At 46.9% G+C, this 24,786-nt stretch overlaps 1 long non-coding RNA gene across 1 annotated transcript; it reads left to right on the top strand.

Annotated features, from left to right (window-relative positions):
* Window positions 1-5,978: 5,978 nt before the first annotated feature.
* Window positions 5,979-8,001, top strand: LOC113905135. The gene is made up of 3 exons (XR_003514604.1): window positions 5,979-6,391; window positions 7,019-7,184; window positions 7,638-8,001. It is a non-coding gene; the product is annotated as an uncharacterized LOC113905135 (long non-coding RNA).
* The last annotated feature ends 16,785 nt before the right edge of the window (window positions 8,002-24,786 follow it).

Below are 24,786 nucleotides of genomic sequence, written 5' to 3'. Positions count from 1 at the left end.
TATTGCACGTTTCTCCACGTTAGGACCAGTGCTATTCCTGAAAGTGTTTAAACAGCTTCTGAGTTCAACGCGATGGGGCATAGGATGTTCTTTCTTGCTTGGATTTCTACAAGTCACCTTGCTCCACTTGTAGAAAACTCTGCCTTCCTTACACCTCCAGACCAGCTCGGGCCAGGACACTGCACCTTTCCTTAGCTTCTGTTGCCACCTGCAGGATCATTTGGGGGAGAGTTCAAGGACCCTGGATGGCATCACAAAGAGAAAGCAAGGCTGGTGTGGAACCTTTGGGCTTCACCAGTTGTCAAGAGATTTCACAAGACACAACCTCATCACCTCTCTGGTGCTCAGGCTCCAATATTTAATTAGCTGAATGGCTTTGGGCAGTCACTTCTGTGAGTCTATTTCCTCATCTCTGAAATAGTATTTGATATCCAGAAAATCATTTTGATGGTGACTATTGAAAGTCACTCATTCATTTATGTGTTTCAGAAGCAAAGACCACATCGGATACAAAGTCATGAAAAAGTAAGTTCTCCTAAAAAAAAATAAGATCACATTCTTAGGGTGGTATCAGTCAAATGCACAGAAGACTCTTCACTGTTGTGACACAGGTGGGAACAAAGTGTCATGGGAACAAAGCAGTGACTACCTCTGTCCCGTACAAGCAGAGAAGGTGTCACAGTAGAGCTGGATTTGGAAAAACACCCAGGAGCTCCCCAGAATTCCAAAGACCACACATCAAGAAGGGAAAGAACATTTCAAAGAGAGGGAGCAATGACCCAAAATGCTTTGCCCTAGCTTGCTCTAGAAAGTTCCCAAGAAGTGAATGAACTTTCACATCCTGCAGCAGGCTTGGTAGAAGAGAATGTAAGGAGAGAGGATCAGGCCAACTCCAAAGCCAGGAGACAGCCACTCTTGCTGCCCATGGCGAGGCCCTGCTCTGGACAGAGTCTAGGATGCCAACCATGAAAAGGACCTGGGAGGATGCGAACAGATCATTCAAGGCAAGGACCGGGAGGTCTGCTTCATGACCTGGCTCTGCCACCCACTCACCTCGTGGCCTTGACTAAGCGCGCCATCCTCTTCAGGCTTCAGTGCTCTTATTTGCAAAAGAGGGTAAAATACCCACCTCAGGGTGTTGTTGCAAGATGCAAGCGAGATCATCAACCCAGTGCCTGCACAGACATGCCCAGATACACTAGCCGCTGGGGTCACTATCAGAGGTGAGCCTTCAGGAAATCACTACCTTTCCAAACCTACATTCCTCATCCATAAAATGACAGTAACAGTGTTTACCATGCACACATCAGGAATTATTAATAATTGTGAAGACACCATCAAGAGATATAAACCGTAAAGTTCATACAAACCTGAGTTACAAAAAAGAGAGACGATGAGGTCCTCAAACCTGTATCTTTAAAATACAACGGAGTGCCTACTACTTGTAAGGCATTTTCCCTTTCATTACCTCATTTAACGTTTCAAGGACAACCCTACGAAGTGGGTCCCAGGTTTATGTTCATTTGAGGCGTGATGGCAAGAGTCAGAGAGGCTGCTGCTGCTGCTAAGTTGCTTCAGTCGTGTCTGACTCTGTGCGATCCCATAGACGGCAGCCCACCAGGCTCCACTGTCCCTGGGATTTTCCAGGCAAAAATACTGGAGTGGGTTGCCATGTCTTTCTCCAAGGCATGAAAGTGAAAAGTGAAAGTAAAGTCACTCAGTCGTGTCCAACTCTTTGAGACCCCATGGACTGCAGCCCACCAGGCTCCTCCATCCATGGGATTTTCCAGACAAGAGTACTGGAGTGGGGTGCCATTTCCTTCTCCAGTCAGACAAGCTAGGCTTGTCCATTTAACAGATGCTTCCTGAGCAGATCTATGCCTGAGCCACAATCCAGGGGGTTCATGGGAGTTGGGGCCAAGCATTAACAGGTTCCCCTGTGATGTGTGCAACGGTGGCCCAGGCTCCGGGCATGGACTCCTGCACCCCACTCATCCTCACACTCATCTCTCCAGCCTTAGGCCTTTCAGCACGGCGTGCATGCATCCTGACACTCCCCTCATTGCTATCCCCAGCCCAGCCCTCCCGAGACATGAGTGTCTGCCTAGCCAACCTTTTCGCTCGCTTTTCTAATTGACACCGCACCATGAATATGTCCAAAATTGAGCTCTACTCCCCCTTTTCTCCACAGTCTTCAAGTCCCAGCGGCAGCTCTATCCTTCCAGCTGCACGGAGTCATCTCCAATTTCCCTCACATCCTACAGGAGGGCATGCCAAGTTTCTTCAGTCATTTCTGACTCTTAGCAACCTTAGGGACTGTATCCCACCAGGTTCCTCTGTCCATGGGATTCTCCAGGCAAGAATAATGTAATGAGTTGCCATGCCCTCCTCCAGGGGATCTTCTCCACCCAGGGATCAAACACAGGAGGGCAGGAATCTTTTTTCTCCTACCTTGAAAACCACATGCAGAATCTGTGCACTTCTCTTCACCCCTGGCCCTAAAGAAGCTCCCCGGATCACCACCATGGTCCCCATTTTGTTGTTCCTCCCTAATCACAGCCAAGTGCAATCCTTGTGATGAGTAAGTACCTACCTGCTGAGCAAAATGCTTGAATGGCTCCCCACTTCTTTCACATTCAGATCAGATCAGATCAGATCAGTCGCTCAGTCATGTACGACTCTTTGCAACCCCATGAACCGCAGCAAGCCAGGCCTCCCTGTCCATCACCAACTCCCGGAGTTCACTCAGACTCACGTCCATCGAGTCAGTGATGCCATCCAGCCATCTCATCCTCTGTCGTCCCCTTCTCCTCCTGCCCCCAATCCCTCCCAGCATCAGGGTCTTTTCCAATGAGTCAACTCTTCACATGAGGTGGTCAAAGTACTGGAGTTTCAGCTTTAGCATCATTCCTTCCAAAGAAATCCCAGGGCTGATCTCCTTCAGAATGGACTGGTTGGATCTCCTTGCAGTCCAAGGGACTCTCAAGAGTCTTCTCCAACACCACAGTTCAAAAGCAGCAATTCTTCGGCGCTCAGCCTTCTTCACAGTCCAACTCTCACATCCATACATGACTGCAGGACAAACCATAGCCTTGACTAGACGAACGTTTGTTGGCAAAGTAATGTCTCTGCTTTTGAAGATGCTATCTAGGTTGGTCATAACTTTCCTTCCAAGGAGTAAGCGTCTTTTAATTTCATGGCTGCAGTCACCATCTGCAGTGATTTTGGAGCCCAGAAAAATAACGTCTGACACTGTTTCCACAGTTTCCCCATCTATTTCCCATGAAGTGGTGGGACGGATGCCATGAGCTTCGTTTTCTGAATGTTGAGCTTTAAGCCAACTTTTTCACTCTCCACTTTCACTTTCATCAAGAGGCTTTTGAGTTCCTCTTCACTTTCTGCCATAAGGGCGGTGTCATCTGCATATCTGAGGTTATTGAGATTTCTCCTGGCAATCTTGATTCCAGCTTGTGTTTCTTCCAGTCCAGCATTTCTCATGATGTATTCTGCATATAAGTTAAGTAAGCAGGGTGACAATATACAGCCTTGACATACTCCTTTTCCTATTTGGAACCAGTCTGTTGTTCCATGTCCAGTTCTAACTGTTGCTTCTTGACCTGCATACAAATTTCTCAAGAGGCAGATCAGCTGGTCTGGTATTCCCATCTCTTTCAGAATTTTCCACAGTTTATTGTGATCCACACAGTCAAAGGCTTTGGCATAGTCAATAAAGCAGAAATAGATGTTTTTATGGAACTCTTGCTTTTTCTATGATCCAGCGGATGTTGGCAATTTGATCTCTGGTTCTTCTGCCTTTTCTAAAACCAGCTTGAACATCAGGAAGTTCACGGTTCACATATTGCTGAAGCCTGGCTTGGAGAATTTTGAGCATTATTTTACTAGCGTGTGAGATGAGTGCAATTGTGCGGTAGTTTGAGCATTCTTTGGCATTGCCTTTCTTTGGGATTGGAATGAAAACTGACCTTTTCCAGTCCTGTGGCCACTGCTGAGTTTTCCAAATTTGCTGGCATATTGACTGCAGCACTTTCACAGCATCATCTTTCAGGATTTGGAATAGCTCAACTGGAATTCCATCACCTCCACTAGCTTTGTTCGTAGTGATGTTTCTAAGGCCCACTTGACTTCACATTCCAGGATGTCTGGCTCTAGGTCAGTGATCACACCATCATGATTATCTGGGTCGTGAAGATCTTTTTTGTACAGTTCTTCTGTGTATTCTTGCCATCTCTTCTTAATATCTTCTGCTTCTGTTAAGTCCATACCATTTCTGTCCTTTATCAAGCTCATCTTTGCATGAAATGTTCCTTTGGTATCTCTGATTTTCTTGAAGAGATTCCTAGTCTTTCCCATTCTGTTGTTTTCCTCTATTTCTTTGCATTATCCCTGAAGAAGGCTTTCTTATCTCTTCTTGCTATTCTTTGGAACTCTGCATTCAGATGTTTATAACTTTCCTTTTCTCCTTTGCTTTTCGCTTCTCTTCTTTTCACAGCTATTTGTAAGGCCTCCCCAGACAGCCATTTTGCTTTTTTGCATTTCTTTTCTATGGGGATGGTCTTGATCCCTGTCTCCTGTACAATGTCACGAACTTCATTCCATAGTTCATCAGGCACTCTATCTATCAGATCTAGGCCCTTAAATCTATTTCTCACTTCCACTGTATAATCATAAGGGATTTGATTTAGGTCATACCTGAATGGTCTAGTGGTTTTCCCTACTTTCTTCAATTTCAGTCTGAATTTGGCAATAAGGAGTTCATGGTCTAAGCCACAGTCAGCTCCCGGTCTTGTTTTTGCTGACTGTATAGAGCTTCTCCATCTTTGGCTGAAAAGAATATAATCAATCTGATTTCGGTGTTGACCATCTGGTGATGTCCACGTATAGAGTCTTCTCTTGTGTTGTTGGAAGAGGGTGTTTGTTATGACCAGTGCATTTTCTTGGCAAAAGTCTATTAGTCTTTGCCCTGCTTCATTCCGTATTCCAAGGCCAAATTTGCCTGTTACTCCAGATGTTTCTTGACCTCCTACTTTTGCATTCCAGTCCCCTATAATGAAAAGGACATCTTTTTGGGGTGTTAGTTCTAAAAGGTCTTGTAGGTCTTCATAGAACCGTTCAACTTCAGCTTCTTCAGCGTTACTGGTTGGGGCATAGACTTGGATTAATGTGATATTGAATGGTTTGCCTTGGAAACAAACAGAGATCATTCTGTCGTTTTTGAGATTGCATCCAAGTACTGCATTTCACATTAAAGCTCATAAAATGTCTGCAAAACCCTGTACAACCGGCCCCCTTCTAACACACACAGTATAGTTATTGTATTTATTGCTTATTTTCTGACTACAAGCTTGGCAAGGGGACATATATTGGCACACAGGAATATGTCTTGAAAGGATAAACTGATGTGCTTAATTGCATAGTGGGAAGTGCAATGAATAGGAGGTGCTTCTCTAGAAGGAAATTCGTAGGGAGAGAAAGAGCCAGAGTCCAGTTAAGATCTCACAGCTGCAAGCCCAGAGCTTGTTCCACTAAGGAAGACAGTGTGCAAGTGAGTGCCTGGGGCAGAGCAGGGGCTCCTACATACCAACAGAACTGGAAACTGAGGGGATGTCAGAAAGCAGGAAAAGCCTTGGCTCACCCTCTGCCACAGGCTAACCAGCCGTCGTCCTCCCTCTCTCTGTCCACACCCAAGCACACCTCGCCACACTCCCTGCCTTCCCAGGCCTGCTTTCCTTTGGCTGGCGATTCTGTGGCTCCTTCAAACTTAAACAGGTCTCAGTGTCAGTCGCTCAGTTGTGTCTGACTCTTTGTGACTCCATGGACTGCAGCCTGCCAGGCTCCTCTGTCTGTGGAATTCTCCAGAATACTGGAGTGGGTAGCCATTTCCGCTCTCCAGGGTTTCTTCTCCACTCAGGGATACAACCTGGGTCTCCTGCATTGCAGGCAGATTTTTTTAACCCTCTGAGCCACCAAGGAAACCCAAAAACAAGTGGTAAGGGGAAGAAAAAAAGCACAGTTATCTGGACAGATGGCAGCTCATACTGTGCTAGGGATACATAGGACCCTCTCCTCTCGGCCTTACTGCAGGTGAGGAAGGCCGGCTCGGGAGAATTTTCTGAGAGACCCGGATGAGGACGGCTGTAAACAGGCAAAACAGAAGCCCCACCTCGTGGGCCGGTGGAGAATGGACACAGGGCTGGGGGTCCTCAAGAACTTGGAATGGAGTTGCCCTCTGCCGGTGACCCTGTGAAATCAGCCCACGGGGAAAGCGTGCCCAGATCGCGTGCATGAGGGACGGATTACACGGTAACCCGAGTTCATGTCTTTCAGCGGGGGTGCAGCACAGAGAAGAGGAGGGAAGGGGACACTGGTCTCGGTAAGGACGCGCCTCACGGGGCTCACAGGAGATCTGGTCACGTGGGGACAGATGGGTTAGCGGAGGATCGGAGCCGTCTGTCCCCATACTTGCGATTCATCCGGCTTCACGGCTCTGGGCTCACCGTCTTCCAATTTCGCCGGCTCCCGCCTTCCCGCGGGTTTCCCGAGGAGCCGCACCTGCAAGTGGACTAACGGGTGTGAGCGCTGCCTCCCTTTCCCGGCATCCGGGAATAAAGCATGCTCCGCGCGGGGAGCGCCGCGCGGCCTTTCCAGGCGGGTCCCGGGCGGAAGCCGCGGCGGGTGCGCCCATAGAGGCCAACGAGGGCGGGCGAATGAATGAATGTGAATGTGAAGTCGCTCAGTCGTGTCCGATTCTTTGCGACCTCATGGACTATAGGGCTCCTCCGTCCATGGAGATTCTCCAGGAGGCAAGAATACTGGGGTGGGTTGCCATGCCTTCGTCCAGAGAATCTTCCCGACCCAGGGATCGAACCCAGGTCTCCCGCATTGTAGGCAGACACTTTACCATCTGAGCCACAGTGGCGCCCGAGTCGGGCGGCGCACTCTGGCCGCCGGCGTGCCCTCCAGGGCTGCTCTCTCTCTCTCTTCCCACCCTGGTCGTCAGCGGGTCCAGAGAGGCCCCGAGGTTCACGCAGAACTGGACAGATGCGAGCGCAACTTTCCCGGGAGAATCTGAAACTGCCCTCGGAGGCCCAAAGGCTCCCAGCCCGAGGGGAGGAAAGACCTTATCCGGCCACCGGGAGGGAACCTGGCTATCCCGGCTTCACTCGGTATACTTCTCTGAGCTCATCCTCCTAACGAATGTCACCAGAGACGCAGGGAGCGGGTGGGTGGCGGGGGTGGCGGGAGCAGGGAAACCGAAAGTGCTCCTGACTCGTGTTAACGCTGAAAGTGTTGATCGCTCCTTAATTCCATGGACTGTAGCCCACCAGGCACCTCTGTCCTTGGGATGTTCCAGACAAGAATACTGCCTTGGCTCACCATTCCCTTGTCCAAAGGATCTTCCTGATCCAGGCATCAAACCCGCTTCTCCCTCATTGCAGGGAAGATACTTTACGGTCTGAGCCACCAGGGAGGCCACCCGGGACGGGATTCCAAACTGGGGCTATCACCTTACGACTGGGTCCCCTGCCCAGGTTGAGAGAGCCACCTGGAGGCGGGCGCGGGGGACAGCGATCCCAGAGAAGAAAGTCTTTCAAACCTCGGTCCCCTTCTCTTTCGAGCCCCGACCATGGAAGAGGCGCCTGGAGACAGCGGAGGACCCCCAAATGGAGACCTGAGCGGCGAATCCAGGAGTCCTTCTTCGAGCGGAGAAGCTCTTTGCACCACAAGGGGGCGCGGGGTTTCCCAAAGTGTGTTTGTGTGTGTGTGTATGTCTGTGTGTGTATGTCTGTGTGTCTGTGTATATGTCTGTGTGGGCGTCTGTGTCTCCTCTGGGAGCATCTGCAGGATTGCCTGCTCTGGGGACCAACCACCGCTCCATCTTTCGCTACTGGAGCTGGGTAAGAGTGGCTTCCCACGTGGCCCAGTGGTAAAGAATCCGCCAGCCAATGCACGAGACGCGGGTTCCATCCCCGGGTCAGGAATATCCCCTGGAAAAGAGAATGGCAACCTACTCCAGTATTCTTGCCCGGAACACTCTATGGACAGAGGAGCCTGGTGACCTACAGTCCACGGGGTCGCAAAGAGTCAGCCAAGCCTGAACACCCACTCAGCCATGTGGGCTGTTTATCCGGGTTTCGGGCCTGGGAATCTGAGCGTCTCTTTTTAGCGCCAGAGAAAATGATCATGGCTGGGGAAGGTGCGCTGTCTCCGAAGGGAAGGGGCGGATGGTCACCGGCCTCCTCCCTGGAGACCTGGGAACTGGCACTGTGCTGCAAGCAGGGACAGCACTCGGTCCCGCTCAAGAAAGGGAGCGGCTTTCCCTCTGTCCCACCCCAAAGGAAAATAAACGGTCTCTGGCACGTTCCTGCATTCCTGATTTTTAACAAAACTATTGTTGGAGGCTGGCCACAGTGTTTGCTCCTGGGCGGGACCAAACCTGCCCCCTCCCAGGCCCGCCCCAGCGCGTCCTCCCGGAACAAAGCCTCTTTGTAGCGCGCCGCTAGCAGAAACTGCCCTCCACACCCAGGGCCCTCCCCTTAGAGAATTCCAAAAAACCTTCGCAAGCCTGGCTCCTCCTCGAGGTCTGGACCTGGGAAGAAAGCCAAGCATCTTTCCTAACCCTTTGGGCTTAAGAACAGCGAAGTGGGTAACCATTCCCTTCTCCAGGGGATCTTCCCGATCCACAGATCCGGCCCGCGTCTCCCGCATCTCCTGCTTGGCAGGCAGATTCTTTACCACTGAACCACAGGGGATCTCAAACTCAGTGCTGTTTCAGAGAAACTATATATACTTTTTTTTTTCACCACCAAGGGCTGAAGATGAATGCTATTTTGACACTGACCTTGGCATTTGCTTGTCAGAGCTCTCCCATCTGCCCCATAAATAACATCTCTCCACCCACTCCTTTGCCCACCCCCTTGATTGCCTGGCAGCACTGATCACAGTGTGACTGTTTGGGGGCCCTCTGTCTTCTCCTTGGGTTCTGAGAGGACACTTCCTTTTTATTAGGTGTGCTTCCAGAATGGTCCTTTCCCCTCCAGCTCTGACTTGTCCGCCCTCTCCCAATGCTTACTCCCATCCCTCAGTGCACTGCCGGGACCCAGGAGCCCCTGGTTCCTCCTGGCCGGCTTGCAGAAGGGTAGAGCCCCCCAGGAGCTGTGGGCCGTGGTTAACCATCCATCGTCCTTTCAGGAACTCTGGGAGGCACCCACAGGTGTCCACACAGGATAGAGTCGTTCCCAGGCCCAGGATGACTGCCAAAGGCACAGAGCAGGGATGCTGGCTGTGGGGCTGCTAAGGAACTACAACTCAAAGTAGAGAAAGAATGGTTCCTTGGGCAAACAGTGATGTGGGAGTGCTGGTTTTTAGTGGGAGGTGAAGATGAGATGTTTTCACTCATGCTAAGTTGGGTCAGTCATGTCTGACTCTCTGTGACCCTATGGACTGTAGCCTGTCAAGCTCCTCTGTCCATGGGATTCGCCAGGCGAAAGTACTGGAGTGGGTTGCCATTTCCTCCTCCAGGAGATCTTCCCCACCCTGGGATCGAACCAGAGTCTCTTGAGCCTCCTGAAATGACAGGCAGATTCTTTACCACTTGCGCCACCTGGGAAGCTTTCATAGCTCCATACATTTAAACCTTCTTCTCCCAGGTCGCCCACCACCACCTTTTACTGCACTCTTCTTATATTTGCATTGGCTACGGACCACTTCTTGCCAAATGATTCAGTACAGATGGGAAGTTTAATTTATTTGAGGGAAGCACCCCACTCCAGGACTCTTGCCTGGAAAATCCCATGGATGGAGGAGCCTGGAAGGCTGCAGTCCATGGGGTCGCTGAGGGTCGGACACGACTGAGCGACTTCACTTTCACTTTTCACTTTCATGCATTGGAGAAGGAAAGGGCAACCCACTCCAGTGTTCTTGTCTGGAGAATCCCAGGGACAGGGGAGCCTGGTGGGCTGCCGTCTATGGGGTCGCACAGAGTCAGACACGACTGAAGTGACTTAGCAGCAGCAGTATGCTATCTGGGCACCCACAGTCACCCCCTCCCACCCAAAAAAGAAAAACTAAATCTGCCAAATAAGAATAAAATGCCCAATATTGGGTAACGGATTCATGCAAAATGTGCACCCCCCTGATGGACCCTGAATGTCTGGGTCAACCAAAAGTAAGGCCAGAGTGATATATGTGGAATTCACAGACCTCAGTAACTTTGAAGCAGGATAAGTAAGTGAAAAGAGTGTGTAGGCAAAAACCTGGCTTAGAATTCCAGTTCTGACACAAGCTGTGTGATCTTGGATCAGTTGCTCAACCTCTCAGAGTTTCAGATTCATCTTCTACAAAATTAGAAATAATTCTTTATTTTGGCAGGGTTATTGGGCTTCCCAGATGGTGCAGTGGTGAAGAATCTGCCTGCCAATGCAAGAGATGCAAGAGATGCAGGTTTGATTCCTGAATTGGGAAGATCCCCTAGAGGAGGAAACGGCAACCCACTCCAGTACTCTAGCCTGGAAAACCCCATGGGCAGAGGAGCCTGGCTGGTGGGATACAGTCAGTCCACGGGGTCACAAAGAGTCGGACACGACTGAGCACGCACGCATTATTGTTCAGGGTAAATGAAATAAACGTGAAATGAAATCTTTTGAAAGTTCCTACCCTACAGAAAATGGATAAATTTCATTGTTGAAAATTCTATTAGAACTGAAGCCAAAACTGATTTCTGTGATGACATGTTTAGAATCTCTGGAAAGACGCCATCAGAGGTCTCAGGGCACCATGAGCAGGATCGGCTTACTTGCAGAGAAAGAAAGCAGAATGAAGTCTGGGCTTCAAGGACTTACTTCCCTCTCGGCTTCCCAGTTGGGTGCACTGGCAGGAAGTGTGGTGTTTTGGCAGCATGAGTATGTTTTGGCAACATTTTTTAAATTGTCCCCCTTTTCTGATCAACGTGCCCAACTCTAGTCTCTTCCCTTGCCTCCTCCCTTCACTCCTTTCTCCTCTCTCCGTTTCTTCCCACATGTATGAGATCTCAATTACTCCTTTTGAATCTCAATTTCCTCCTTTGAAAAGTTTGTAATGAGTAGTTCAAAGATCTAAATATAAGGCCAGACACTACAAAACTCTTAGAAGAAAACATAGGCATAACACTCTGACATAAATCACAGCAACATCATTTTTGATCCACCTCCTTAGACTAATGAAGATAAAAACAAAAATAAATAAATAGGACCTAATTAAACTTAAAAGTTTCTGGACAGCAAAGGAAATCATAAACAAAATGAAGACAACCCATAGAATGGGAGAAAATATTTGCAAACAAAGTGACTAACAAGCGATTAATCTCGAAAATATACAAACAGCTCATGAAGCTCTATGTCAATGAAACAAACAGCACAATCCAAAACCGGGCAGATCTAAGTAGACATTTCTCTAAAGAAGACAGATGGCCAAAAACACATGAAAAGATGCTGAATGTTACTTATTATCAGATAAATGCAAATCAAAAGTACAATGAAGCATCACCTCACACAAGTTGGAATGACCATCTTCAAAAAGTCTATAACCATTAAATGCCAGAGAGGGTGTGGAGAAAAGGGAACCTTCCTACATTGTTGGTGGGGACCTAAAATTGTGCAGCTACTGTGGAGAACAGTATGGAGGTTCCTTTAAAAACTAAGAATAGAACTACCATATGATCCAGCAGGAAAAGGAAATGGCAACCCACTCCACTCTTCTTGCCTGGAGAATCCCATGGACAGAGGAGCCTGGCGGGCTACAGTTCATGGGGTCACAAAGAGTCAGACATGACTGAGCAACTAACACACATACACACACACACACACACACACACACACACACACACACGATCCAGCAATCCCACTCTTGAGCATACATCCAGAGAAAATAATAATTCAAAAAGGTACATGCACCCCAGTATTCATTGCAGCATTATTTACAATAGCCAGGACATGGAAGTAAACTAAATGTCCATCTACAAAGGAATGGATATATACAATGGAAAATTACTCAGCCATAAAAAAGAATGAAATGATGCCATTTACAGTGACATGGATGGATCTAGAGATTATCATATTAAGCAAAGTAAGACAGAGAAAAGCAAATGCCATATGATATCACTTTATATGTGGAATCTAAAAAAATGATACAAGTGAACTTATTCACAGAACAGAAATAGAGTCACAAATGTAGAAAACAAACTTACGGTTACCAAGGGGGAAAGTGAGGAGAGGGATAAACTGGGAAATTGTGATTGACAGGTACTCACACTATTACATGTTAATATACAGTAAACAACTAATAAAGACCTACTGTATAGCACAGGCCACGTTCTGTAACAGCCTCTATGGGAAACTCACCTTACAAAGAGTGAATATATGTATATGTGTAACTGAGTCGCTTTGCTATTCAGTGGAAATACCATAAAGCAGCTGTTTGTTGTTCAGTTGCTAAGTCGTGTCTGACTCTTTGTGACCCCATGGACATTAGCACCCTGTCTTCTCTGTCCTCCGCTATCTCCCAGAGTTTGTAAAGCAACTATACTCCACTAACAATGTTTTAAAAAACAGTAGCTCTCATGGTTGTAATAAGGATTAAGGGCTTCCCTGGTGGCTCAGTGGTAAAGAAGCTACCTGCCAATGCAGTTCCCTGGGTTTGATCCCTGGGTCAGGAAGATGCCCTGGAGAAGGAAATAGCAACCCACTCCAGTATTCTTGCCTGGGAAATCCCATGGACAGAGGAGCTGGCAGGCCATAGGTCATTGGGTTGCGAAAGAGCCAGACACAATTTAGCGACTAAATAGCAACAATAAGGATTAAATGAGATAACATATATTTGATAAACCAGTCCTATTTCCCTCAAGTTGTCTCATTTCTCCTCTTCCCCCTTGACCTCTGACCTCCCCACTCTCCTCTTCCCCTTTCCCATGGAGATCGAAGGCGAGGCTGGATCAGACAGAGGACAGGAAAGATGCGCTTCCTTTCTTCCATCCCAGCCTCGTAAGCGGCGGCCTTTGACGATGCCTGTCTTTGTGACTGGCTGTTAATCTCTTATCAGCCAACCATCTCCCAGCACTGGCCTCTCTGAGTGAACATCTCCTGAATTATTTACTTTTAGGAACTCCTCAGTGGGTGTGTATCACCACTTGGCATCCTCCGGTGAATAAACTCAATACTGTAAGTGGATTCAATGTGGGGCCTAAACCCAACAACATTAAAAATGTAGCAGGCTGCCCTTACCCCTGTGGGCCCTCGCCTCTGCCTGGCGCCTCCCTTGACAGTTCCGTCTGGTTTGACCACTGATGCGTTTGCTTATTCTGCAGCCATTTGCCGTGATGCCTGCCATGGGGTTGGGGGGTAATAAAGGCCCCGACCCCTTCCCTCTAACTGGGATGACTCTGAAGGGCCTGCTGCATTCTCTTCTCTGACCGCATCACAGCCCGCTTCTCCCGTGCCTGGTCCTGTGTCTTTACCTTCCCTCACGGGTGTGATCCCTGAGCACTCCTGAGTTAACTTCCTTCTCACTCATCTCATCTCGGAGCCTGATTGCTGGCTGCTGTACTGTGGAGCCACATGGAAAGCACATAGAAAGAGGACTGGGACACATCTGTGTTTAAACCCTGCCTCTGTCACTGAGTGGCCGTGTGACTTTAGGCACGTTATTTAACCTCCCAAAATTTCATTTTTCATCTGAGAGAAAAAAATTATTGTGAGAATTAACTGAGTTTATATAGAGTGTGTAAGAACCTGGATCACTGAAGACACTCAACAAATGTTAGTCCTTCTTTCAATAGTATTTCTCAAACATAACATCCCAAAGCCCACTAGAACTATGTTTCTAATTGACTATATTTCTAGTTTATAAATTTTTACTAGAGTTTATGTTTTTATATTTTTGAAAATAATACTGCATATTTGAGAGGGGTGACTCTTTTGTTATCGAAGTTTTAGAAACTGTCTTAGGTAAAGCATCATGGTAAAGAAGTCAGAGGAACTGTGGAGCCCACTCCTGGGCATATATCCTGTGTGTGTCAGTTGCTCAGTCATGTCCGACTCTATGTGACCCCATGGATTGCAGCCCACCAGCTTTCCCTGTCCATGGAATTCTCCAGGCAAGACTGCTGGAGTGGGTTGCCATTTCCTTCTCTAATATAGCCTGCTGCTGCTGCTGCTGCTAAGTTGCTTCAGTTGTGTCCGACTCTGTGCGACCCCATAGATGGCAGCCCACTAGGCTCCTCCATCCCTGGGATTCTCAGGGCAAGGACACTGGAGTGGGTTGCCAGTTCCTTCTCCAATGCAGGAAAGTGAAAAGTGAAAGTGAAGTTACTCAGTCGTGTCCGACTCTTAGCAACCCCATGGACCGGAGCCTACCAGGCTCCTCCATCCATGAGATTTGCCAAGCAAGAGTACTGGAGTGGGGTGCCACTGCCTTCTCCAAATATAGCCTGAGAAAACCATAATTCAAAAGGACTCATGTATGCTAATGTTCATAGCAGCACTGTTTACAATAGCCAGGACATGGAAGCAACCTAAAGGTCCATGGACAGATGAAAGGATAAAGAAGATGTGGTACATATATACAATGGAATATTACTCAGGCATAAAAAGTAACAAAATAGAGTTGGGTTAGGTCATTTGTAGAGATATGTATGAACGTAGAGTCTGTCATTCAGAGTAAAGTAAGTAGAAAAGAGAAAAGCAAATATTGTATATTAATGCATATATGTAGAATCTAGAAAAATGATACAGATGAACCTATTTTCGGGGCAGGAATTCTCCAGGCCAGAATACTAGAGTGGGTAGCCTTTCCCTTCTCCAGGGGATCTTCCCAACCCAGGTATCAAACCCAGGTATCCCACCTTGCAAGCACATTCTTTACCAGCTGAGCCACAGGGGAAGCCCAAGAATACTGGATTGGGTAACCTATCCCTTCTCCAGTGAATCTTCCTGACCCAGGAATCAAACTGGGGTCTCATGAATTTTAGGTGGATTCTTTACCAACTGAGCTATCAGGGAAGTCCCATGGCCATTCACGTATGACCTAAATCAAATCCCTTACAATTATACAATTGAAGTGACAAATAGATTCAAGGTATTAGATCTGCTGGACAGAGTGCCTGAAGAACTATGGACAGAAGTTTGTGACATTGTACTGGAGGCGGTGATCAAAACCATCCCCAAGAAAAAGAAATGCAAAAAGGCAAAATAGCTGTCTGAGGAGACCTTACAAAGAGCTGAGAAAAGAAGAGAAGCTAAAGGCAAAGGAGAAAAGGAAAGATATACCCATATGAATGCAGGGTTCCAAAGAATAGCAAGGAGAGAAAAGAAAGCCTTCCTCAGCGATCAATGCAAAGATACAGAGGAACAGAATACATGGCAAACACTAGAGTTCTCTTCAAGAAAATTAGAGATACCAAGGGAACATTTCATGCAAAGATGGGAACAATAAAGGACAGAAATGGTATGGACCTAACAGAAGCAGAAGATATTAAGAAGAGGTGGAAAGGATACACAGAAGAACTATACAAAAAAGATCTTCATTACCCAGATAACCACAATGGTGTGATCAGTCACCTAGAGCCAGACATCCTGGAATGCGAAGGCAAGTGGGCCTTAGGAAGCATCACTATAAACAAAGCTAGTGGAGGGGATGGAATTCCAGGTGAGCTATTTCAAATCCTAAAAGATGATGCTGTTAAAGTGCTACACTCAATATGCCAGCAAGTTTGGAAAACTCAGCAGTGGCCACAGGACTGGAAAAGGTCAGTTTTCATTCCAATCCCAAAGAAAGGCAATGCCAAAGAATATTCAAACTACTGCACAATTGCACTCATCTCACATGCTAGCAAAGTAATGCTCAAAATTATCCAAGCGAGGCTTCAACAATACGTGAACTGAGAACTTCAAGATGTTCCAGCTGGATTTAGAAAAGGCAGAGGAGCCAGAGATCAAATTGCCAACATCTGTTGGATCATTGAAAAAGCAAGAAAATTCCAGAAAACCATCTGCTTCATTGACTACACTAAAGCCTTTGACTGTATGGATCACAACAAATTGGAAAATTCTGAGAGATGGGAATACCAGACCACCTGCCCTGCTTCCTGAGAAATCTGTATGCAGGTCAAGAAGCAACAGTTAGAATGGGACATGGAACAATAGACCAGTTCCAAATTGGGAAAGGAGTACATCAAGGCTGTATATTGTCATCCTGCTTATTTAACTTCTATGCAGAGTACATCATGAGAAATGCTAGGCTGGGTGAAGCACAAGCTGGAATCAAGATTGCTGGGAGAAATATCAATAAGCTCAGATATGTGGATGACACCACCCTTATGGCAGAAGGCAAAGAAGAACTAAAGAGCCTCTTGATGAAAGTGAAAGAAGAGAATGAAAAAGCTGGCTACAAATTCAACATTCAAAAAATGAAGATCATGGCATCCAGTCCCATCACTTCATGGAAAATAGATGGGGAAACAATGAATACAGTGAAAGACTATTTTATTGGGCTCCAAAATCACTGCAGATCATGACTGCAGATGTGAAATTAAAAAACACTTGCTCCTTGGAAGAAAAGCTATGGCAAAACATAGACAACATATTAAACTGAAAAGACATTAACTTTGCCAACAAAAGTCTGTATAGTCAAAGCTATGCTTTTTCCAGTAGTCCATTTTTCCAATGGATGTGAGAGTTGGACCATGAAAAAGTGTGAACACCAAAGCATTGATCCTTTTGAACTGTGGTGTTGGAGAAGACTCTTGAGAGTCCCTTGGACTGCAAGGAGATCAAACCAATCAATTCTGAAGGAAATCAATCCTGAATATTCATTAGAAGGACTGATGCTGAAGCTGAAGCTCCAACACTTTGGCCACCTGATGGGAAACGCTGACTCATTAGAAAAGATCCTGATGCTGGGAAAGATGGAAGGCAGAAGGAGAAGGGGATGACAGAGGATGAGATGGTTGGATGGCATCACTGACTCAGTGGACATGAATTTGAGCAAACTCCAGGAATTGGTGATGGACAAGGAATGTGTGCTGCAGTCCATGGGGTCACAAAGAGTTGGACACAACTGAGTGACTGAACAATAACACCAAAGGGCAGATGTATCTTTCTTAAATTCCTACAACAGTGTTGACCATCCCCGCTGCTCTTCTGAAATGATCTTGCCATCAAAAGATGAAGTCTACTTCTCATCCCTTTGCCTCCAGGCTGGCCTCAGGGACTTGCTGGACCATGAGAATGTGAAAAGAACCAATTTCTAGGACTTCCAAGGCTAGAGCATATGAGAGTAAGTCATTACATCTGGGTCCCCTATAATGTGCCCGGTAGGAACCCAGCCAGCATACTGTGAGGAGCCCAAGCCCTTGGAGAGGTCATGACGTAGGCATCTGCTCACCATATCCCAGCAACAGCCAGCATCTCTGCCAGCCAAGTTAATGAGCCATCTTGGACGTCCAGCCCCCACTGGACCTTCAAATGAATGTGGTCCCAGTCAACATCTGACTGTGACCCCCTCACCCCCAAATAGAATGGCCCCACTGAGCCCAGTCAACCCACAAACCATGATGGATAATAATAAACTGTTGTTTAAATTATGGGGCAGTTTGTTATATGGCAACAAAGCCCTGTCTCCTAGGGTTGTTGTGAAAAGTAAATGACGTAATGCATGCAAGTTGATTAGCGCAGTGCTTGTTAAAGGATTCCTACACTTACAGAAAGGGTAAGCTGATTTACATGGAGAGGTAAAACACAGTGCAAATGAACTCAATCCTAGGCAGGCATCATGTGACTCAATATTTAGTGGGCACCTGCCACATGCCAGGCCCTCTCTATAAGCAGAGAAACTTGGAGTAGGACGGAATCTTCTAGCTCCACCTCCCACTGAGTGGGACATTCCTTCTTGTATGTTTGCTTAACCCAGCATTTATTAACGCCTGGTCCTGGCCAGGAAGTGCGGAAGATGGTAATGCTGGGAAGTCGGACAGAGATACGGAACACTCAGCGCAGGGCCAGAAGCAAACACGTGGGCAGCTTGTGCACAGGGTACCACCTGCAAAGATGCAGGATGCATTCCCCACGTTGATCGCACCTCCCTGCGTGCTGGCTCTGCTGCTGTATTTTCTGTATCTCAGTCTGTAGTTCGAACAGCAGTTCTCAGACTCTTTGCCTTCTTGCCTCATATCCTGAGGTCGACTATTTACACACCCATTTACTCACCTCTGCGCACGATGACTCTCATCAAGGAAGGAAGGACTTGCCTGGCACTTGAACACCAGTGTGGGCTCCTTGAGGGCAGCACCTGGGTCTTGTTCATCGCTGGAGCCCCAGCTCCTAGAATGACCAGGGAAGAAGAAAGAGGAGGGGGGAAGGGGAGGAGAAGGAAGGGGAGAAAATAAAACAAAGCCAAAACAAACCAAAATGTATCCTGTTATGTGTGGGTTGAGAAACATGCCAAAAATTCCTTTAATTCAAGCTCATTTCAAGCAAGAACATCAGGGAGAACTACCAGTATAAGCTGCTTTCTCAGGCTTCACAAGTGCGTCTACATTTTTAATAGGCTGGGGCTTTAACAGTCAGGTGAAACCAGTTTCTGAAAACTCCAAAAAAGTTCACTTTGAGTTTATTCCAACAAGGTAGTTAATAGCTGCTGCAATTTATGAGCTGTCATTGTTTCCCACACACAGCCCTGTTTTATGGCTTCTTAAAATTATCTTTAGACAATGCTTTACCAGCCAGGAACTTTACACAAATATGCGGCTTAGAATTTGTTTTGAATTATAAAAAAATACAAGTTCTGTGTCACACACAGCAGAGAATGTTGTTGTCTCTTGAGGAACAGGAAGAGAGCACTATATTAACCAGGGCGGAGCGCACAGCCGCCTGACTGGGCCTTCTCTTCCCAGACTAACTCATCTGCTGAGAGCCCTGCCCACACCTCCCAGGTATGGGGAACCCATACCCTGGGCATGAGTACACCAGCAGACCAGTGAAGCAGTTTGTCTCACGGTTTTATCGTTTCCGTTCAGCCTAAGTCATACCCCTTCTCCTGCTCACTAGCTCCCTCCTTAGTTGAAAATGTTATTACTTGTTTCTTGACATATTTTTAAACTTAATCTATTTATTTTAATTGGAAGCTAATTACTTTACAATATTGTAGAGGTTTTTTTTGCCATACATTGACATGAATCCACCACAGGTGTACATGTGTTCCCCATCCTGAACCCCTCTCCCACCTCCCTCCCCATCCCATCCCTCTGGGTCATCCCAGTGCACCAGCCCCGAGCACCCTGTCTCATGCATCAAACCTGGATTGGCGATCCATTTCACATATGGTAATATACATGTTTCAATGCTATTCTCTCAAATCATCCCACCCTTGCCTTCTCCCACAGAGTGCAAAAGTCTGTTCTTTACCTCTGTGTCTCTTTTGCTGTTTCGCATATAGGGTCATCGTTACCATCTTTCTAAATTCCATATATATGCGTTAATTTACTGCATTGGCATTTTTCCTTCTGACTTCACTCTGTAAAGTAAGGCTCCAGTTTCATCCACCTAATTAGAACTGATTCAAATGCATTCTTTTTAATAGCTAAGTAATATTCCATTGTGTATATGTACCACAGCTTTCTTATCCATTCATCTGCCAATGACAGCTAGGTTGCTTCCATGTCCTGGCTACTGTAAACAGTGCTGCGATGAACATTGGGGGTACACGCGTCTCTTTCAATTCTGGTTTCCTTGGTGTGTATGCCCAGCAGTGGGATTGCTGGGTCATAAGGCAGTTCTATTTCCAGTGTTTTAGGGAATCTCCACACTGTTCTCCACAGTGGCTGTACTAGTTTGCATTCCCACCAACAGGGTAAGAGGGATCCCTTTTCTCCACACCCTCTCCATGTTTACTGTTTGTAGACTTTTTCATAGCAGCCATTCTGACGGGCGTGAGATGGTACCTCATAGTGGTTTTGATTTGCATTTCTCTGACAATGAGTGATGTTGAGCATCTTTTCATGTGTTTGTTAGCCCTCTGTACTTCTTTGTTTGTATTATGTCTCTGCATGGCTGTAATTCTGTTTTACATAAAACATACCACAGGCCTCTTTTACTTAGCAACTTATTCTATTTTTCTTGCTACAATGTATTCATATCCTGGTGGGAGTTATGGGGGTGTTAGAATCTGTATCCTCAGCTCTGTTGATAATGCAGTCTCTGCCACAAAAATCACCAAAACTTTCCTGTGGAGGAAAACACAGGAAATCAGAAGAGAATGAAAGTTTGGGGTGAGGGAAGGGCAAAACTTCTCATTAGGAAGAAGGATAGGAATGTTTCCTCCTTCAGAGAGTAGTGAGGACCTGCTGGTTGGAGAGCTGGTAATCATTTTGTAGTCTGAGGTCAGTGGGATGCCCTCTAAGAGGCTGGGGTGACCCACAGAAGCCCAGGATAAACCCCAAAAGCTGATGGACCTCTAGGGCCTGGGAGTGCACTGCAGGAATCGGTGGATGGATTTGGGGGCCTGGGTGTGAACACTAGCAGACGAAGGATGCACCCAGGACCTGGGAAGAGATCCCAGAAGTTGGCGGTGAATTCCTGATGCCAAGATTAGATCCAGGGAGCTACAGCAGTAACAGAGTAGTCCAGGGGTGGCGGGGAGCATGGGTGCAGCCATGGCCAAGGGGGAAACCTGTTTATCAGCAGAAGCAGGGCCACTTCAGGCCAGAAGGGCCAACGGTGGCCCCTCCCTCTTAAAGGGGGAGGGGAAGGAAAATGGTTCCAGAGCATCCAAAACTTGCCTAGTCCGCCTCTCTCTGCTCAACACCTTGAAGGTGATGGTCTTGTGAGACCTTATCAGTGGGTGCTTTTGGTACCCTTCTGGGGGTTCAATCCTCTGTTCCTTAGCAAAATGAAGCAACGACCAAGTATGGTGCCCTTGGCAAGCTCTAGATAGTCAATCTGGAAGAGGAGACTGCAACACGATTAAACTTCTCTGTGTGGTTATTTTATAGCCCAAAGTGCTGATTTTCATTAACTTCTTCATCACCTTGACCTTGTTCAGCACTAGCTGAGCTGCAGATCTCTTGGCTAATCTCTATACCAATTTAGTTTGCTTTTTCCTGATATATTAGGTAACTCACCTTTTTGTTATAAAGGGCCCAATCGAGTTTGCATTCATATGAGCCCAAGTTAATTGTTCATAAAATGTGGAACTTGTTTAATATCAATGCTCTTTATAGCGAACTTCCAGATACATTCTCTGTGCTGCTGGTTGCTCTCTAAGGAGGAGGACAGCTCCAAATTCTGGTTTTGAGTCTAGCTCCTCACTGATGCCAGAAGCACAAGTTGAGGGCCTTTGTGATTATTTTCTCTTATAAATGTGCATTTGTTTAGTTAAGAAAAGTAAAGGAGAGAAAATCCCTAACCATAACAAATTCTAGATGTCCTATTGAAAAATCAGTGTTTCCTCTATACTGAAGTATCTGAAAAGCTGAGGGTGCCCCTAGTTAGAGCAGTCTGTAGAAGAACTAGATGCCCAAGAAGTTGCTGCTGGTTCCAGAGACCCCTGATTGTTAGCTGAGGCAGATGTAGCAGCTGGGTATCTACGTCCCTATGACCATAACTTCTGCCACAAGAGTTACATATCCTCAACACACACCACCCTTATGGCAGAAAGTGAAGAACTAAAGAGCCTCTTGATGAAAGTAAAAGAGGAGGGTGAAAAATTTGGCTTAAAATTCAACATTCAGAAAACTAAGATCATGGCATCCGGTCCCATCACTTCATGGCAAATAGATGGGGAAATAATGGAAATAGTGAGAGAATTTATTTTGGGGGGCTTCAAAACCACTGCAGATGGTGACTGCAGCCATGAAATTAAAAGATGCTTGTTCCTTGGAAGAAAAGCTATGATCAACCTAGACAGCACATTAAAAAGCAGAGACCTTACCTTGCCAACAAAAGTCCATCTAGTCAAGGCTATGGTTTTTCCAGTAGTCATGTATGGATGTGAGAGTTGGACTATAAAGAAAGCTGAGCACCGAAAAATTGATGCTTTTGAACTGTGGTGTTGGAGAAGACTCTTGAGAGTCCCTTGGACTGTAAGGAGATTCAACCAGTCAGTCCTAAAGGAAATCAGTCCTGAATATTCATTGGAAGGTCTGATGCTGAAGCTGAAACTCAAATACTTTGGCCACCTGATGCGAAGAGCTGACTCATTTGAAAAGACCCTGATGCTGGAAAAGATTGAAGGCAGGAGGAGAAGGGGAGGACAGAGGATGAGATGGTTGGATGGCATCACTGACTCAATGGACATGAGTTTAAGTAAGCTCCAGGGAGGCCTGGCGTGCTGCAGTCCATGGAGTCACAAAGAGTCGGACACAACTGAGCGACTGAACTGAACGCTCCCCTTACCGCCAAATTCTTCCACTACCTTCTTGCTTGTTGCTATTGTTGTTCAGTTGCTAAGTCATGTCCAACTCTTTGCAACCTCATGGATAGTAGCCTTCCAGGCTCCTTCTGTCCATGGGGTTTTCGAGGCAAGAATACTGGAATAGGTTGCCATTTCTTTCTCCAAGGCATCTTCCTGACCTTCTTGCTTACAAGCTTGCAAAATGCTTTAGTTCAAATGCATTGGATCTGTCAACTCTATTCTGTGGTACCCAGGCTAGATTTCAAATCTTTTGGGAAGAGGTGTCAAGCCACTGCTACCAAGCTTCCAGTCCCTATTCCTGTTCTCCTTGGTCTTACTCTTCTCAATGAATTTGGCCACGGATCCCCCTCTTTTCCCCTGAGCATCCAATCAAAAGAACATTCCAGTGGCTTCTGCATCTCCATCATTTTTCCCTCTGCATTCTTTCATTCTGATTGGCCCCTTTCCCCACATGGCAAATGCCCCATCTTCTCTACTTCCCCTTTTTAATACAAAAAATCCAGTTTCAAGTTCCTCATCTGTCTAGGCTTATCTTAGACTCTGGCATTTTAGAATTCACCTTCAAACTCCATGCTTTCTTCATCTTGCTTCTTCCATTTCTATGAGTCTCCTTGTGTTTCAGTTAATACCAAGTCTATTTGGGCCCCAGAAAACCTGTGCCCAGGAGGTGGACCCATTTGGAGTGAAGGAGGTCCAACTGGAATCAGAAGAGCTGGTCTTCTGTTTCCTCTTGGAGTCAGAATCAAAGCTCCATAGTTAAGCTCTATTGCACGTTGGAGAGGGGTCTGGGTCAGAGGCCATCCTGCTCTCATTATGGTGGGAAGCAGATTAGGATTTTGCTTACTCTTTTCCCCCATGGAACTCATGCTCAGTTGCTCAGTTGTATCCAACTCCTTGTGACCCTATGTACTGTAGCCCGCAAGGCTCCTCTCTCTGTGGGATTTTCCAAGCAAGAATACTGGAGCAGGTTGCCATTTCCTCCTCCAGGGGATCTTCCTGACCCAGGGACTGAACCCATGTCTCCCGTGTCTCCTGCATTGCAGATGTATTCTTTACCACTGAGCAACCAGGGTGCTATGTGCTGTGCTAAGTGGTTCTAGCTGTGCCGGACTCTTTGCAACCCTATGGACTATAGCCTGGCAGGCTCCTCTGTCCATGGGATTCTCCAGGCAAGAGTACTGGAGTGGGTTGTCATGCCCTCCTCCAAGGGATTTTCCTGACCCAGGGATCAAACCCATGTCTCTTGGGCCTCCTGCATTGGCAGCTGGGTTCTTTACTCCTTAGTGCCACCTGGGAAGTGCTATTGTATTTGTATTTACTGTCCTTTGAAAGTGACTGATGAGAGAGTCCTTGGCTCTTCCAATGTGGAAAGGACTTGCTAGAGGCTCTTTCTAGTATCTCACCACCTTTGGTTTGGGGCAGGAAGTGATGGACATGAAAAGTCAAAACTGGGGAATCATGGTAGGTCCCCTTGACTTGCAGGGAAGTGCCTGAGGAGTCACGAACCTTCCTGGATTGAGACGTGTCTGGATAGTAGGATGGGTCCTTCTGGAGACAGAGATGGACCTGGGAAGTCACCATTAGCTCTCCTGGGAAGAGAGGCATCTGGGGATGTTGATACGTTCTCCCAGTTCGCACTGTTTCTGAGGAGTCAAGAGCCCTCTCAGACAGGGATGTGTCTGGAGGGCCCTGGTGGACCCCCTTTGAGGGAGATGGGTTTGAGATACTTTTTCTAAGGCCTCCTAGAATTGGAAGGAACTGGGAAACTGAGGCACCCCTGCTAGAGAGATGGATCCACGGAGTCATGGCAAGAAAGCCTGTGAAAAGTCAGACCTGCATTCTTGCTTGGGCTTCCCTGTTGGCTCAGACGGTAAAGAATCAGCCTGGTAAAGAGACCCAGGTTCATTCCCTGGGTTGCCAAGATCAAGCGTGGCCTTGATCGAAATGAATCTATTTATGAAAGAGAAACAGGCTCACAGACATAGAGAACAGGTTTGTGGTTGCCAAGGAGGCAGGGCTTGAGGGAACAGATGGACTGGGAATTTGGAATTAGCAGATGTAAGCCATTACATGTAGAAGGGATAAACAAGGTCTTACTATGTAGCACAGTGAGTGAGTGAGTCCCTCAGTCATGTCAGACTCTTAGCGACCCCATGGACTGTAGCCCACCAGGCTCCTCTGTCATGGAATTCTCCAGGTAATAATACTGGAGTGGGTGGCAGTCCCATCTCCAAGGGATCTTTCTGACCAAGAGATCAAACCTGGGTCTCCTGTACTGCAAGCAGATTCTTCACCTTCTGAGCCACCAGGAAAGCCTCCCATATGGCA

Source organism: Bos indicus x Bos taurus, chromosome 15 (assembly GCF_003369695.1).
Source record: "Bos indicus x Bos taurus breed Angus x Brahman F1 hybrid chromosome 15, Bos_hybrid_MaternalHap_v2.0, whole genome shotgun sequence".
Taxonomy (NCBI): domain Eukaryota; kingdom Metazoa; phylum Chordata; class Mammalia; order Artiodactyla; family Bovidae; genus Bos; species Bos indicus x Bos taurus.
The sequence above is the reverse complement of the archived record's forward strand: the minus strand, read 5'-3'. Positions and strand labels throughout refer to the sequence as shown.